The 18,490-nt window shown below is 41.0% G+C and overlaps 2 protein-coding genes across 18 annotated transcripts in view; one reads left to right on the forward strand and one right to left on the reverse strand.

Moving 5' to 3' along the window:
* Window positions 1-18,490, reverse strand: part of LOC100116395 (high affinity cGMP-specific 3',5'-cyclic phosphodiesterase 9A) — an 815,596-nt gene that overhangs the window by 277,184 nt on the left and 519,922 nt on the right. The gene's annotated exons all lie outside the window — the stretch shown is intronic.
* LOC107982128 (probable serine/threonine-protein kinase tsuA) overlaps window positions 1-18,490 on the forward strand; it is a 183,762-nt gene that overhangs the window by 76,365 nt on the left and 88,907 nt on the right. The window lies entirely within an intron of this gene.

Here is an 18,490-nt window from a genome sequence, read left to right on the forward strand (position 1 = left end):
AGAGATAGTATTTGCTAGGAGAAAAACCAAGTTATTTTCAATAAGCGCTATAAATATAACCAAATCGAGTTGTAAAATCTAGGGGCTAATTGAAAAAACACAATCAGGTAGCTGGCGTCTGAATTATTATATAAGTAAGACTTCTCTATCTATATTTTGTAACATACCGAATAGGACGCCACCATTAAAACCACGGATAACTCGCGACTCTCACACTCGGCATGACGCGCGAATTTCAAATGCACATTATAAAAACGTCGAAACTCGAAAACTCGGGAAGCCCTAGAGAACCATAGAATGTAGGATTATCACTCGTCTCTCAGGAGGCTATAGAACAGTAAAAGCGTAGAACGGAGAATAGCATAAGCAGCCATAAAACCGAGACCCAAACTGAGGACTAATAACGGTCTCGGGAAATCTCAACGCCATCCAACGGCGTGGAGAGGGCTGCAGCACAGCAGAGCCAGCTCAACGCGGGCGTTCGCCGCTGGCTTTGCGACGGACCTTACCACCACTCCAGCCACCCACTTGCACACTCTCCCAGGGCCTTAAAACACCATCGAGGAGGGAGAAACCGAGGGGAGATGCTTCAGAACGAGAGAACATCAGCAGACCACTCCGAGACGTGTTCCGATCCATATCATATTTTTGTAACCTACAGTCGAATAAACGCAAGACCTAGTACATCTTTCTAAGTCCTGCTTACTGTCAATTCAGTTTGTTTCCATTACCGAATAGAATCCTGCTAAGATCAATTCCTTTCTTTTACACAACTTCAGCTTGGTCGACAAATATAGTCAATTTGAATTGCACACGCGAATCACGCTACCATTTTGGCCAAACAAACGCACTGGGTTATAACAATTTGCTGAATTCTGACTGGGACATTGAATGTTCTGCTGCTTGATGATATTAACAACTTATTTCCAAAACGACAGGAAGAAATCATTGTAGATGATCCCAATTGCATATTGGGAGACCAACAACAGGTAGATATGTTTTACTTTAATTAATTTAAATAATTAATATCAATTTGACAGATTCTACTTCGTCCTCGTCGAGTACATTAATATGTAGTATCCTCTTGGCCCGCTTGGTGGCGCACGTATTCAGAGTCAAAAAAGCAAGACGGTCCCCTCTACCCGCCTCGCGCGCTTTCTTCACTTTTTCTTCGTGCGCGCACGGAGGTACACGTGTTCGAGTCTGCGACCGTTTGGAAAAGCTTTTCATCTCAAAATGGGAAAAACCAAAAAGCGAGGTCATGACCATGAGGAGGACGATCTCGAGGAGCTCAAGAAGAAGGTAGCTAGGTACAACAGGCGGATTGAACGAGCCCTAGAAAAGGAAAAGGACAAACGAGCGAAGGAAGATGCAAAAGATGACAAGGAAAATGGCGATCCTGGGACTTCACCACCTCCCGGGCGACATCGTGCCCGACAATATTGTGCCAGACGATATTGTGCCAGACGAGGAAGACCAAGGAAAGGATGAGAGGAACGACTGGCTTAATTTCGTAAGTTTTGTATGAATTCTAACGTTCCGTGGGAAGGCGCTGCGTCAGCGCTGCGTGCCGTTCGCGCCAAGAAGGCCGATTCCGAGAAACAGAGGCAGCATGGTCGCGACAAACAAGACGATGCGTACACGCTTGTATTACAGGGCAAAGCCCAAACATTTCTTGAACTCGTCTATGCTCGTTTCTTGTGACGTGATAAAGACGTAGTGATCCATCTGTGCTCGTTCTATGGCGAGACAAAGATGTGAAGTCCTTTCTGTGCTCTCTTATGTGGTGAGACAAAGAAATGGAGACTCGACTGTGCTTACTCGCGTGATAAGACAGTTCAAAACGATCAAATTGTGTGTGGCTTAATAACAGAAAGTTACCTAAAAACTCAGACACTTTCTTGGTTAACAGTTGGGCAAGGATCCTTCAGAAAGTCAGGCCTTAAAACTGGAAGTCGACGCAGACTTATTAAAGAGATGGACTTTTTTCTGCAAGGAGGGAATGCAAAAAGAGGACATCGATCGGATCATGGAGAATTATGCCTGTGTAGCTGAGTTAGACGGCCCAAAACTAAACCCACAAATTATGGCATCAATGAAAGAATACGCCCTTACCAGAGAGTAAGTCAAATAAAATAAAATTTTTTCAAAAATGTACAAATTTTTTATTTTGATTTTTCTGCAGTAATCACATGAGTGAGGTGCAAAAGATGGCTGGTACAGCCTTATCTATTATTGGATCAGTTATTACAAGTTTTTACAAAGATAGTGAGAGCGATTTAGAATTTAATCTTGAGACCCTTCTCACACTTTTATACGATTCAGGAAAGATTTTGTCGGCCATAGTCCACAAACAAAACATTACAAGAAAAGCATTTATCGAGCCAGGACTCTCTAAGGAAACCAAAGCCGTCTTAAAAGACTCAAAAACAGATGAGTTTCTGTATGGGAAAGATTTGCCTGAAAAAATTAAAGAGGCTAAGGCCTTGAATAAAGTAGGCGACGAGTTAAAGCTCTCTCAGCCTAATAAACTGGGCACCTCAACGAACAAGTCGTCAAACTACAGGGCCCCATTTGTGAGACGTCCACCAGCAGGACAGATGGGGTCTACAGCTTTCACAGGACGTCTGAAACAAAGGCCATTTTTCAGAAACAAGCAACAATTTGTAAATCACAGAGCACAGTGGCATTCACAGTCGAGACCATTCAACAATCAAGGAAAGAAAAATTAGATACCGTAAGTGTTCCGGCAGGCAGGTTAAAGTTGTTCCTCGATAATTGGCGTAAGATCACTGATGATAAATTCATCCTTAGTTGTATTTCCGGTTATAAAATTCCTGTGATGGAAGGCGTTTCTAAATTAAAATCTTATAGTTATGACCAATCTGGTCAGAAGGAAACGGAGACTGTGCAAGAGTGCGTAGATGCCTTGATAAAGAAAGGAGCAATTAAAGAATGTTCAGATCATAAAGACCCAATTTTATCTCCTTACTTTCTAGTTAAAAAAACCTAATGGTTCCCATAGATTTATTCTAAATCTTAAAAATTTTAACAAAATTTTTATCAATCACCATTTTAAAATCGAAGATATTAAAACAGTCGTGCAACTTACGTTTCCAAACTATTTTCTAGCCTCAATTGACATAGAAGCCGCCTTTTATCTTATACCTATACATGTGGAAAGTAGAAAATTTCTTAGATTTAAAGTCAAGGAAAAAATTTATGAATTTGTTTGTTTGCCATTTGGCCTATGCACAGCCCCTCTTATTTTTACTAAAATAATGAAAGTCGTAGCGAAGTATGTAAGAAGTTTAGGATTTACATCAGTGATCTACCTAGATGATATTTTATGTATAGAAAGCTCTGTAAACAAATGTAAAAAGAACATTAACGAAACAATAAGCGTATTAGAATGGTTAGGTTTTCTTATAAATTATAAGAAATCAAACCTCACACCATCTACATCTTGCCAATTTTTAGGTTTTATTATCGATACACAAAAATATGCAATTTTGTTGCCAAACGAAAAAATAAAAGCGATCTATAAACTCTTAGTCGAATTCCTAGATCTTAAGCGTTGTAGCATAAGAAAATATGCTCAACTGATCGGAAAACTCATATCGGCCTGTCCTGCCATTGAATACGGATGGATGTACACTAAAATACTTGAAAAAGAAAAGATTTTTCAACTTATTATTAACGATAAATGCTATGATAAAATGATGAATATATCTGACAGAGTGAAACAAGAATTATTTTGGTGGAAAGAAAATATATTAGAAAAGATTTATCCTATAAAAGACGGTTCCTTTGCTATGACCATATTCACTGACGCATCTACAACAGGCTGGGGTGCCTGGAATTATTCTAAGAAAATCTATGGTTTTTGGTCTCCAGATGAACAAAAATGGCATATCAACTATTTAGAATTATATACGATAAAATTAGCCTTAGAATCGTTAGCTTCGGACGTCAAAAATTCTCAGATTTTATTACGCGTTGACAACACAACAGCCTTATCCTACGTTAACAAGATGGGTGGAGTGAGGTTTGACAAATATAACAAAATAACGCGAGAAATTTGGAAATGGGCCGAGTTCCGAGGTAATATTTTGATAGCTTCTTACATTCCGACAAAGCAAAACGTAATAGCAGATAGTTTATCTAGAATTAAGAACATTGACATTGAATGGGAGTTGAACGACATGTACTTCAGAAAAGTTGTTGATCATTTTGGCCAACCGGATATCGATCTGTTCGCATCGAAAGAAAACAACAAATGTAAAGTTTTCGTTTCCTGGAAACCTCATTCTAAAACTTCCTGTATTGACGCCTTCACAATTGTATGGACAAATCTCTATTTTTATGCATTTCCCCCCTTCTCGCTCATTTTACGTACTCTTGCAAAAATTAAACACGATAAGGCAGAAGGTATCATTATATTACCTCTTTGGAAAAGTCAACCTTGGTTTCCCTTGCTTGAAAATTTGATTCTAGGAAAACCGCTTATTTTCAACGCTAATCCAAATTTATTATTATCCCCGTGTAGATCGCAGATAAATCCTCAAGCAGATCACCTTCATTTAATTGCGTGCAGAGTATCCGGCAAGCTTTCGCGAAGAGAGATATCCCAATAGATGCCCTAGATATTGTCATGTCTTCGCTAAGCGAGTCGACTATAAAACAGTATGGTAGTGCCTTGAAACTATGGCATAAATTTTGCCATAAAAAGAATATCGAATTTTATAATACAGAACCAAAGTTCGTTTTAAGTTTCTTGACTGATAGGTTTAATGCGGGAGCTTCCTACGGAACCTTGAATTCTTGTAGAAGCGCAATATCTTTAATTGCTAAAGACAAGGTCGGGGAACATACGAGTATCACTCGATTTATGAAAGGAGTTTTTAAACTCCGGCCGTCAAAACCTAAGTATGATACAACATGGGATATCTCTATAGTATTAGATTATTTAGAAAACCTAGATGTTTCTAATTTAGAAAATCTCACCTATAAGACTATAGTTTTACTAGCATTAAGCACAGCTCAAAGAGCACAGACGCTCTGTAAGATAAAAATTAGTAATATAAAGATTTTTGAAAACAAATTAGAAATAATAATCCCAGAGATTTTAAAAACGTCGGGACCGGGGCGTTACCAGCCTTGTTTAAAGTTACCAATTTTTTCTAATAAACCTAAGCTTTGCGTTGCGTCCACTATTTAGCTATATATTGAAAAGACCGCATCTTTAAGGAGAAATCATAATCAGCTTTTTATAGCCATAAAAAAACCTCATAATGAGATTACTACCCAGACTATCAGCAGATGGATTAAAAAGTGCCTAAAAAATAGTGGTATAGACACTTCGGTATTTACGGCTCACTCGACGCGTCATGCGTCTACCTCTGCGGCCCTTTTAAAAGGGATCGATTTAGACACGATTCGAAGAACCGCAGGTTGGTCAAATCAATCCAAAGTATTTGCGAACTTTTATAATCGCCCAAATGTTACAAATACATGTGAATTTGCACGATCTGTATTACAAGAACAATAAAAAGTTTTGAAATTATATACTCTAAAAAACTACATATTAATGTAGGAGAGCGAGGACGAAGTAGAATTAGTCGATCAAACGAACTTACCTAAGTGAAGTTCGATCGTAATTCTACGATGTCCTCGCTCGAGTATATTAATCCCTCCCTTTAAAAATAACAAGTTATTTCTCCCACCCAAAAAAAAAAAAAAAAATCCCGTCAGCTCTAAGCTCTAAAAGTGAAGAAAGCGCGCGAGGCGGGTAGAGGGGACCGTCTTGCTTTTTTGACTCTGAATACGTGCGCCACCAAGCGGACCAAGAGGATACTACATATTAATGTACTCGAGCGAGGACATCGTAGAATTACGATCGAACTTCACTTAGGTAAGTTCGTTTGATCGACTAATAGCATAGTCATATGACCTATTTTTAGTTTTGCTATACTTCGTTTTGTGCTTCGCATGTATGCTTGCATGGTACTTCGATTAATGCGCACTAGACGTGTAAAAAATTGAATTTATGAGGACTTTTAATTTTTTCAACTTGAAAGCGCTTAAGACTGCGCTTTACTGATTATTTCTCAAAAATTCGAAACTTTATGTTATTTTATATTTTAATTGCTTATAATTTTATGCATATTTGGATACTAACTTAATGTAAAAACTAAAACTTAAGCAAATGCTATAGGCAATTGAGTAAAAATTGTACTTTAGAATGCATAAAAAATATAACTTATTGAACGCGTTTTTTCGTAACTTATTTTTTCTGACTTCAAAAAGTTTCTTGAGCAAATCATTTTTATCAATCTTTTTAAAAAATTTTACACGTATTCTTGGAACATTTTGGAAATTTTTGGGTTTTCAGCTCAAATTAATTAATTCATATCTCTTTAGAAAAGCGTTTTTCGCTATAGACATAAATATACTTTTTTTTGTAAAATATTCTCACCTTTTCAATAAAAATACCCTCAGTCATTTTCTTATATATATATATATATATATATATATATATATATATATATACACGCGCGAATTTTTACCAAGTGTGGGTTTCAGCCACACAGATGCTGATATTTGTAGGTGGTCCCACGGCCACTGGAAAGGACATCCAGGAGATGAGGTCGAAATTCAGCATTTTTGTCTTGGATACACAAGGTTAGTTTTCCTCGGGAGTCGGAACGGTTCTGCTCGCCGCTGTGCAGAGCGGCTCTTCCCTCACTCTCTCGCGCTTTCCCCACTACCGAGCGCCGAAATGTTCGTGTCAAGTACCCACACACTCCCTCCCGAGTGACAACGACTTTTTTCTAAATCTAATTACTCGGAAGACTAGGAGTCAGTCTTAGACATTGTTACAGTCTTAAACGTTTGTACAAAAGTTACTTAAACTAGTACAAAGAACACTTATAAACTATGGTTTCGCCTCGAATACTTTAGTTTCGTTTGCAGCTAAATTTCTTAGGGGGTTTCTTAGAGGCACCTGTCTCCAGAAGCACGTGCGTGCAGGTACGAAGGTCCTTAAAGAAAAACGCGCGCTTTTTGTGTCTGTGAGCAACTGGGACGTCCAATGTCTCGCATGTGTTCGCGAAATTCCTCGATGAAGATCTGCAGGTTCGGAGAAAAATCATCGGGAAAACAAAACGCACCTGGAATTCGCAAAGTGGTACCAAAAACATATTTCGCTGGCGACGCGCCAGTATCTAAGCGTACGTGCGTGCGAAGACCTAACGAGACTGTCGATAGCTGTCGGAATCAGTCCTTATTAATGTGACATTTTAATGCTGTTTTTAGGCACTGGCGCCATCGCTCTATCATGCCATTTGCCTGAGGGTGGTAAGCGGCAGACCTTACTCGTTGACAACCTCAAACTGTGCACCTTGATCCGTAGTGAGGATTTTTGGAGCACCGTATCGGGATACCCATTGATCGAAGAACGCTCGCGAAACTGTTTCCGCAGTTATATATTTTAGGGGAATTGCCTTAACTCATCGCGAGAAACGATCAATCAGCGTCCACAAGTATTTATATCCGTCGATGTTTGTTAGGGGACCAACAATGTCCATGTAAACATGTTGAAAGCGTCCATCAGGAGCTACAAACTCGGCTGCAATATTTTTCACACGTCTAGTGATCTTAGAAGTTTGACAGTCAAGGCAGTTCTAAGCCCATGCCTTGATGTTACGGTGCATGTTCGGCCACATGTACAGCTTTCTAATAATCTGGTCCGTCATCTTGCCGGTTGGATGAGCGGGCTGATGAAACATGTCGAAGATCCGTTTACGCAACGACGCAGGAATGATCGGTCGCAGTGTGTCGCCAGTCAAATCACAACATATCTTATTGTGATCCGGACCCCACTCTAAACACCTGATTTTTGAAGTTGCGAACGTTTGAGAAGATCGAAGTCTCGAAAACAGCGGTCAATTCGCGATAGTATGCACTGTACTTCTGCTGTGCAGGAAAAAACTTCCTTGAGAAAAACGCTAATGGTCTCCAAGAGCCGTCTAAAAACTGTTCGAGAGATGCGTCCATTCCGAAATCCGAGGCGTCCGTTACTACACGTGTTTCCACACCTGGCGACGGATGTCTAAGCATGGTTGCGTTGGCAAGGTCAGATTTGACCTGCTCGAACGCTTCATTGGCTTTTGCAGTCCAACAAATCTTACGTTTATCGTTTTTTTCAAGTCACGCGTGTATTCGTACAGAGGTGCTTGCACGCTAGCGGCGTTCGGCAAGCTACGTCGGTAAAAATTAACTAATCCTAGAAATCGCCTTAATTCTACGATAGTTTTTGGTTTTGTGTAATTCAAGACAGCTTGTATTCTCTCATTAGTGGGTTCGGAGCGTTCTGAGTTGATCAAGTGACCTAAGAAGGTCAACTCAGACTTACCAAACTCGCACTTTTTGAGGTTCAATCGCAAAGAGAACTTCTTTAGCCTCTCGAGATGAGTCTGATGCTCTTCATGTGAGGATGAGGATATGAGAATATCTTCAACATATGCAAATACGAAATCGAGATCTGCAAGCGCTCGATTTACATAACGTTGGAAGGATTGACTTGCATTGCAAAGGCCAAATGGAATTAAGGTATACTCAAATAATCCAAAGGGAGTAATCACTGCAGTTTTCGAAATATCTTCCGGGGCAACTGGAATCTAGTGATACGCCTTATACAAGTCAATTTTTGTGAAGATCGTCTTCCCATGGAGATTTATCGAGTAGTCATGGAGATACAGTACCGGGTACCTATCGGGAACGGTTTTGGCATTAGACGCCGATAGTCGCCGCAGATTCGCCATGTGCCATCAGGTATGTGAACCATTTGGATGGGCGAAGCCCAGGAGCTACTGGAAAGACGCAGTATTCCTTGCTCTAACAGTACCTTAAATTCGGATTTAAATACCTTAAGTTTTTCCGCATTAAGACGTCTGACTCGCTCTGATACGAGGGTACTAGACGTAACGATATGGTGAAAAACATCTACCGCAGAAATAACTCCTTTTGAGTAAGAATTCAGTATTTCTGGGAATTCTAAAATAATGTTGTAATACGAAGTTGACTTATCAACGATACTTATATCTAACGTTGGAATGTCTTAAAATCTAGAATAAAACGAAATGCGCGCGATTCTACGATCCACGATCTTAACACTACCGCCAAGATGGCGGACGAACATACTGCGAATTTCGGTGCGCTCGCCTTGTGCCGGTTTGCGCGTGTCGATGATGCGACGACCGCCAAAACGATGCTCTTCCTGGCGATGACGTAGTCCGCTGAATCAAGAAGTCCCGATGAAGGCGCCGGTGACGGTGGCTTCACGCACGGTCCTTTTTCCTTCGAGAATTAAAAAGTGGCACTTCTCGGCCAACTTCATAGTGCCAAAATAAATTGTGTACAGTGCGGCTATGTTCATGCTGTACAGCGTAGCCAAAAGTGGCAAAACAGAAAGCGGTAAATTTGAATAGTTTAAAAATCGAAAAAAAATTGCTGTAATTAAATTTTGAATATCGGGCAATTAATAAGGTACTAAATGAATAAAAGTTACTACAAAACAATTTTTTTAGTTTAAAAACAGTTATAAACATTCATTGAAATTTGTACGCACTTCTACCCGAATCGCATTATTGAAATCGTAAGAATTTTAATTTTGGCATTACGAGCGGTTGAAAACGGTTGAATAATTAACTATATGAAAAGTATGAATTATTCAAATATTTTAGAATAATCAAAACGCTTAAACAACAATATAAATGCAATAAAACGATAAAGCCCCTCTTACACTATGTACTGGAATTGTAAAATATTTTAATTATGCTTTAAACTGCACTCTGCGGTTATTGAGGTCGCTGATTACGAATCTGATATCAGATTTGCAAAATTATTTGTTAAAACAACTTTGTTTATGCCAATTACTGCATAATTTAAGTTTTGAGAGAAACCAATGTACTATAAAGGATTTTTGCGGTTGCTAATTAGAAATCGGATATCAGATCTGCAAAATAATTCGTTTAAACAATTTCGTTGATGCCAATTACTGCATGACTCAAGTTTTGTGAAAAAGCTATGTACTACCAGGGAATTTTAGGGTATTTGATTACAGATCTGTTATCAGATTTGTAAAATAATACATATAACAACTTTATACGAAATAAATTGAAAAATCCATACCTTAATTTTTGTTAAACCACAATCTTGCGTACTAACAAGGATATCGGATTCATCGATGATAATTCTTATATCAGTTTTGCGACGAAATGCAGCAAGCTTTGAACTCAACTTCATATACTCTAAAAATTTACTCTACCCACCGTAAATTTCAACGCATTGAAACAACGAACGAAGGCGAGGCAAGTGCAAGTAGAAGAGAGCAAAAAATAAATCTAATACCAAAATAAATAACTACGCACAACAACACCAAGGCACATCGAAGGAAGGAGAGCAAAGCAAGTATAAAATCAAAAACAAAAATGCACAAACCGAGCTACCCCATGCTCGCCAAGCTCAATAATTTATTTAAAAAAAAACACCTCAAAGGCGAGCGAAACGAGGATAAAATCAAAATCCTAAATGCACTAAATCAACTACTTCGTGCTCTCCGAGATCTATAATTTATGTAAACAAAACTTTGGTTTAAAACCAACATCACCACGCTTTCCGAGCCCAACAATTTATTTTAAAAAATTCCCCGCGCAGCTCATCGGAGAAAGGCCAGCTAAGCGAGTATAAAACCAAAAATCAAAGCGCTTGAACCGAGCTACCCCATGCTCCCCGAAAATAATAATTTATTTAAACAACACCTCGGCACATCGGAGGTAGGCGAGGTGAGCGAGTCTAAAACGAAAAACGAAAGCGCTTAAACCCAACTACACTACGCTCCCTGGGCTCAATAAATTATTTTTAAATACTCCTTGGGCGGCACAACAGAGGTAGGTGAGAGGAGCGAGTATAAAAACAAAAACCAAAGCTCTTAAACCCAACTACACTACGTTCCCCAAGCTCAATAATTTATTTTAAAAAACTTCTCGCGCGGCACATCGGATGAAGGCGAGCGAAGCGAGTATACAACCAAAACCCAAAGCGCTTAAACCCAACTACACTACGCTCCCCGAGCTCAATAATTCACTTGTAAAATCTCCTTGCGTGGAACGTTGGAGGAAAGCGAGCGAAGCGATTATAAAACCGAAAATCAATGCGCTTAAACCCAACAACCCCGTGCTCTGCGTGCACAATAAATTCACAATCACCTCATCGGCACATTGAGGGAAGGCGCGCGAGCAAGTAACAAAAACCTAATCGTTTAAACCCAACTACACTACGCATAACGAGCTAAATAATTTATTTTAAAAACTTTTCACGAGGTATTTCGGAGGAAAGAGAGCGAAGCGAGTCTAAACCCGAAAATCAATGCGCTTAATTCCAGCTACCCCATGCTCCCGGAAAGTAATAATTTATATAAACAACACCTCGGCACATCGGAGGTAGGCGACCGGAGCGAGTATAAAACCAAAGCGCTTAAACCCAACTACACTACACTCCCTGGTCTCAATAAATTATTTTTAAAAAATTCCTTGGGCGACACATCGGATGTAGGCGAGAGGAGCGATTATAAAACCAAAAACCAAAGCGCTTAAACCCAACTACACTACATTCCCCAAGCTCAATAATTTATTTTAAAAAATTCCTTGGGCGACACATCGTAGTAAGGCGAGCGAAGCGATTATAAAACCAAAAAACCAAAGCGCTTAAATCCAGCTACCCCATGCTCCCGGAAAGTAATAATTTATTTAAACAACACCTCGGCACATCGGAGGTAGGCGACCGGAGCGAGTATAAAACCAAAGCGCTTAAACCCAACTACACTACGCTCCCTGGGCTAAATAAATTATTTTTAAATGCTCCTTGGGCGACACATCGGAGGTAGGCGAGAGGAGCGAGTATAAAACCAAAAACCAAAGCGCTTCATCCCAAATACGCTACACTCGTCTAGCTCAATAATTTATTTTAAAAAATTCCTTGGGCGACACATCGGAGTAAGGCGAGCGAAGCGATTATAAAACCAAAAACCAAAGCGCTTAAATCCAGCTACCCCATGATCCCGGAAATTAATAATTTATACAAACAACACCTCGGAACATCGGTGGTAGGCGAGCGGATCGAGTCTAAAACCAAACCCAATGAGCTTATATCCAACTACACTACACTCCCTGGGCTCAATAAATTATTTTTAAAAAATTCCTTGGGCGACACTTCGGATGTAGGCGAGAGGAGCGATTATAAAACCAAAAACCAAAGCGCTTAAACCCAACTATACTACGCTCACCGAGCTGAATAATTTATTTTAAAAAACTTCTAGCGCGGCACATCGGAGTAAGCCGAGGGAAGCGAGTCTTAAACCAAAAACCAAAGCGCTTAAATCCAGCTACCCCATGCTCCCGGAAAGTAATAATTTATACAAACAACACCTCGGAACATCGGTAGTAGGCGATCGGAGCGAGTATAAAACCGAAGCGCGTAAAGCCAACTACGCTATGCACCCTGGGCTCAATAAATTATTCTTAAAAGCTCCTTGGGCGACAGATCGGAGGTAGGCGAGAGAAGCGAGTAGAAAACCAAAAACCAAAGCGCTTAAACCCAACTATACTACGCTCACCGAGCTGAATAATTTATTTTAAAAAAATTCCTTGGGCGACACTTCGGATGTAGGCGAGAGGAGCGATTATAAAACCAAAAACCAAAGCGCTTGAACCCAGCTACACCATGCTCCCCGAAAGTAATAATTTATTTAAACAACACCACGGCACATTGGAGGTAGGCGAGCGGATCAAGTATAAAACCAAACCCAATGAGTTTATACCCAACTACACGACGCTCCCTGAGTTCAATAATTTATTTTTGAAATCTCCTTGCGCGGCACATCGGAGGATGGCGAGCGAAGCGATTACAAAACTGAAAATCAAAGCGCTCAAACCCAACAACTCCGTGCTCGCTGCGCACAATAAATTATTAAAGCTTCACCTCATCGGCACATTGAGGGAATGCGCGCGAGCAAGTAACAAAAACCTAATCGTTTAATCCCAACTACACTACGCATAACGAGCTAAATAATTTATTTTAAAAAACTTCTCACGAGGTATTTCGGAGGAAGGAGAGCGAAGCGAGTCTAAACCCGAAAATCAATGCGCTTAAATCCAGCTATCCCATGCTCCCGGAAAGTAATAATTTATATAAACAACACCTCGGCACATCGGAGGTAGGCGACCGGAGCGAGTATAAAACCAAAGCGCTTAAACCCAACTACACTACACACCCTGGTCTCAATAAATTATTTTCAAAAGCTCCTTGGGCGACAGATCGGAGGTTGGCGAGAGAAGCGAGTAGAAAACCAAAAACCAAAGCGCTCAAACCCAACAACTCCGTGCTCTCTGCGCACAATAAATTATTAAAGCTTCACCACATCGGCCCATTGAAGGAATGCGCGCGAGCAAGCAAAAACAAACAAAGCGCTTAAACCCAACTACACTACATTCCCCAAGCTCAATAATTTATTTTAAAAAACTTCTCGCGCGGCATTTCGGAGGAATGCGAGCGAAGCGAGTATAAAACCGAAAACCAAAGCGCTTGAACCCAGCTACCCCATACTCCCCAAAAGTAATGATTTATATAAACAACACCTTGGCATATCGAAGGTTGGCAAGCGAATCGAGTCTAAAACCAAAAACCAAAGTGCTTAAATCCAGCTACCCCATGATCCCGGAAATTAATAATTTATACAAACAACACCTCGGAACATCGGTGGTAGGCGACCGGAGCGAGTATAAAACCAAAGCGCGTAAAGCCAACTACGCTATGCACCCTGGGCATAATAAATTATTTTTAAAAGCTCCTTGGGTGACAGATCGCAGGTAGGCGAGAGAAGCGAGTAGAAAACCAAAAACCAAAGCGCTTAAACCCAACTATACTACGCTCACCGAGCTGAATAATTTATTTTAAAAAACTTCTAGCGCGGCACATCGGAGTAAGCCGAGGGAAGCGAGTCTTAAACCAAAAATCAAAGCGCTTGAACCCAGCTACGCCATGCTCCCGGAAAGTAATATTTTATGTAAACAATACCTCGGCACATCGGATGAAGGCGAGCGGAGCGAGTATAAAAACAAAGCCAATGAGCTTATATCCAACTATACTACTCTCCCTGGGCTCAATAAATTATTTTTAAAAAATTCCTTGGGTGACACATCGGAGGTAGGCGACCGGAGCGAGTATAAATCCAAAAACCAATGCGCATATACCGAACTAGACTACGGTCCCTGAGCTCAATAATTTATTTTTGAAATCTCCTTGCGCGGCACATCGGAGGAAGGCGAGCGAATCGAGTCTAAATCCAAAAACCAATGCGCATATACCGAACTAGACTACGGTCCCTGAGCTCAATAATTTATTTTTGAAATCTCCTTGCGCGTCACATCGGAGGTAGGCGAGCGAAGCGAGTCATAAACCTAAAATCAAAGCGCTTAAATCCAGCTACCCCATGCTCCCGGAAAGTAATAATTTATATAAACAACACCTCGGCACATCGGAGGTAGGCGACCGGAGCAAGTATAAAACCAAAGCGCTTAAACCCAACAACTCCGTGCTCTATGCGCACAATAAATTATTAAATTAAAGCTTCACCTCATCGGCACATTGAAGGAATGCGCGCGAGCAAGCAAAAACAACGAAAGCGCTTAAACCCAACTACACTACGTCACCGAGCTGAATAATATATTTTAAAAAACTTCTCGCGCGGCATTTCGAAGGAATGCGAGCGAAGCGAGTATAAAACCGAAAATCACAGCACTTGAACCTAGCTACACCGTGCTCCCAGAAAGTAATAATTTATTTAAACAACACCACGGCACATTGGAGGTAGGCGAGCGGATCGAGTCTAAAACCAAACCCAATGAGCTTATATCCAACTATACTACTCTCCCTGGGCTCAATAAATTATTTTTAAAAAATTCCTTGGGTGACACATCGGAGGTAGGCGACCGGAGCGAGTATAAATCCAAAAACCAATGCGCATATACCGAACTAGACTACGGTCCCTGAGCTCAATAATTTATTTTTGAAATCTCCTTGCGCGTCACATCGGAGGTAGGCGAGCGAAACGAGTCATAAACCTAAAATCAAAGCGCTTAAATCCAGCTACCCCATGCTCCCGGAAAGTAATAATTTATATAAACAACACCTCGGCACATCGGAGGTAGGCGACCGGAGCAAGTATAAAACCAAAGCGCTTAAACCCAACAACTCCGTGCTCTATGCGCACAATAAATTATTAAATTAAAGCTTCAACTCATCGGCACATTGAAGGAATGCGCGCGAGCAAGCAAAAACAACCAAAGCGCTTAAACCCAACTACACTACGTCACCGAGCTGAATAATATATTTTAAAAAACTTCTCGCGCGGCATTTCGAAGGAATGCGAGCGAAGCGAGTATAAAACCGAAAATCAATGCACTTGAACCTAGCTACACCGTGCTCCCAGAAAGTAATAATTTATTTAAACAACACCACGGCACATTGGAGGTAGGCGAGCGGATCGAGTCTAAAACCAAACCCAATGAGCTTATATCCAACTATACTACTCTCCCTGGGCTCAATAAATTATTTTTAAAAAATTCCTTGGGTGACACATCGGAGGTAGGCGACCGGAGCGAGTATAAATCCAAAAACCAATGCGCATATACCGAACTAGACTACGGTCCCTGAGCTCAATAATTTATTTTTGAAATCTCCTTGCGCGTCACATCGGAGGTAGGCGAGCGAAACGAGTCATAAACCTAAAATCAAAGCGCTTAAATCCAGCTACCCCATGCTCCCGGAAAGTAATAATTTATATAAACAACACCTCGGCACATCGGAGGTAGGCGACCGGAGCAAGTATAAAACCAAAGCGCTTAAACCCAACAACTCCGTGCTCTATGCGCACAATAAATTATTAAATTAAAGCTTCACCTCATCGGCACATTGAAGGAATGCGCGCGAGCAAGCAAAAACAACCAAAGCGCTTAAACCCATCTACACTACGTCACCGAGCTGAATAATATATTTTAAAAAACTTCTCGCGCGGCATTTCGAAGGAATGCGAGCGAAGCGAGTATAAAACCGAAAATCAAAGCACTTGAACCTAGCTACACCGTGCTCCCAGAAAGTAATAATTTATTTAAACAACACCACGGCACATTGGAGGTAGGCGAGCGGAGCGAGTATAAAATCAAAGCGCTTAAACCCAACTACACTATGCTCCCTGGGCTCAATCAATTAATTTAAAAACCCCTTGGGCGACACATCGGAGGTAGGCTAGAGGAGCGAGTATAAAACCGAAAATCAAAGCGCTTGAAACCAGCTACCCCATGCTCCCCGAAAGTAATAATTTATATAAACAACACCTCGGCACATCGGAGGTAGGCGACCGGAGCAAGTATAAAACCAAAGCGCTTAAACCCAACAACTCCGTGCTCTATGCGCACAATAAATTATTAAATTAAAGCTTCACCTCATCGGCACATTGGAGGAATGCGCGCGAGCAAGCAAAAACAACCAAAGCGCTTAAACCCAACTACACTACGCTCACCGAGCTCAATAATTGATTTTAAAAAACTTCTCGCGCGTCACATCGGAGGTAGGCGAGCGAAGCGAGTCTTAAACCGAAAATCAAAGCGCTTAAATCCAGCTACCCCATGCTCCCGGAAAGTAATAATTTATGTAAACAATACCTCGGTGCATCGGAGGTAGGCAATCGGAGCGAGTATAAAACCAAAGCGCTTAAATCCAACTACACTACGCTCCCTGGGCACAATAAATTATTTTTAAAAATTCTCGCGCGGCACATCGGAGGTAGGCGATCGGAGCGAGTATAAAACCAAAGCGCTTAAACCCAACTACACTACGCTCCACAAGCTCAATAAATTATATTTAAAAATTTCTCGCGCGGCACATCGGAGGTAGGCGATCGGAGCGAGTATAAAATCAAAGCGCTTAAACCCAACTACACTACGCTCCCTGGGCTCAATCAATTAATTTAAAAACCCCTTGGGCGACACATCGGAGGTAGGCTAGAGGAGCGAGTATAAAACCAAAAACCAAAGCGCTTAAACCCCACTACACTACGCTCCCTGAGCTCAATAATTTATTTTTAAAATCTCCTTGCGCGGCACATCGGAGGAAGGCGAGCGAAGCGATTACAAAAGTGAAAATCAAAGCACTTAAACCCAACAACTCCGTGCTCGCTGCGCACAATAAATTATTAGAGCTTCACCTCATCGGCACATTGGAGGAATGCGCGCGAGCAAGCAAAAACAACCAAAGCGCTTAAACCCAACTACACTACGCTCACCGAGCTCAATAATTAATTTTAAAAAACTTCTCGCGCGTCACATCGGAGGTAGGCGAGCGAAGCGAGTCTTAAACCGAAAATCAAAGCGCTTAAATCCAGCTACCCCATGCTCCCGGAAAGTAATAATTTATGTAAACAATACCTCGGTGCATCGGAGGTAGGCCATCGGAGCGAGTATAAAATCAAAGCGCTTAAATCCAACTACACTACGCTCCCTGGGCACAATAAATTATTTTTAAAAATTTCTCGCGCGGCACATCGGAGGTAGGCGACAGGAGCGAGTATAAAACCGAAAACCAAAGCGCTCAAACCCAACTACACTACGCTCACAGAGCTGAATAATTTATTTTAAAAAACTTCTCGCGCGGTATTTCGGAGGAATGCGAGCGAAGCGAGTATAAAACCGAAAATCAAAGCGCTTGAACCCAGCTACCCCATGCTCCCCGAAAGTAATAATCTATTTAAACAACACCACGGCACATTGGAGGTAGGCGAGCGGATCGAGTCTAAAACCAAACCCAATGAGCTTATAGCCAACTACACCACGCTCCCGGAGCTCAATAATTTACTTTTGAAATCTCCTTGCGCGGCACATCGGAGGAAGGCGAGCGAAGCGATTACAAAACTGAAAATCAAAGCGCTCAAACCCAACAACTCCGTGCTCGCTGCGCACAATAAATTATTAAAGCTTCACCTCATCGGCACATTGAAGGAATGCGCGCGAGAAAGCAAAAACAACCGAAGCGCTTAAACCGAACTACACTGCGCTCACCGAGCTGAATAATTTATTTTAAAAAACTTCTCGCGCGGCATTTCGGAGGAATGCGAGCGAAGCGAGTATAAAACCGAAAACCAAAGCGCTTGAACCCAGCTACCCCATACTCCCCAAAAGTAATGATTTATATAAACAACACCTTGGCATATCGAAGGTTGGCAAGCGAATCGAGTCTAAAACCAAAAACCAAAGTGCTTATACCCAATTACACTACGCTCCCTTAGCTCAATAATTTATTTTTAAAAACTCCTTGCGCGGTACATTGAAGGAAGACGAGCGAAGCCAGGAATAAATCTTAAAACAAAAGTGCTTAA

Source organism: Nasonia vitripennis, assembly GCF_009193385.2.
Source record: "Nasonia vitripennis strain AsymCx chromosome 1 unlocalized genomic scaffold, Nvit_psr_1.1 chr1_random0009, whole genome shotgun sequence".
NCBI lineage: Eukaryota > Metazoa > Arthropoda > Insecta > Hymenoptera > Pteromalidae > Nasonia > Nasonia vitripennis.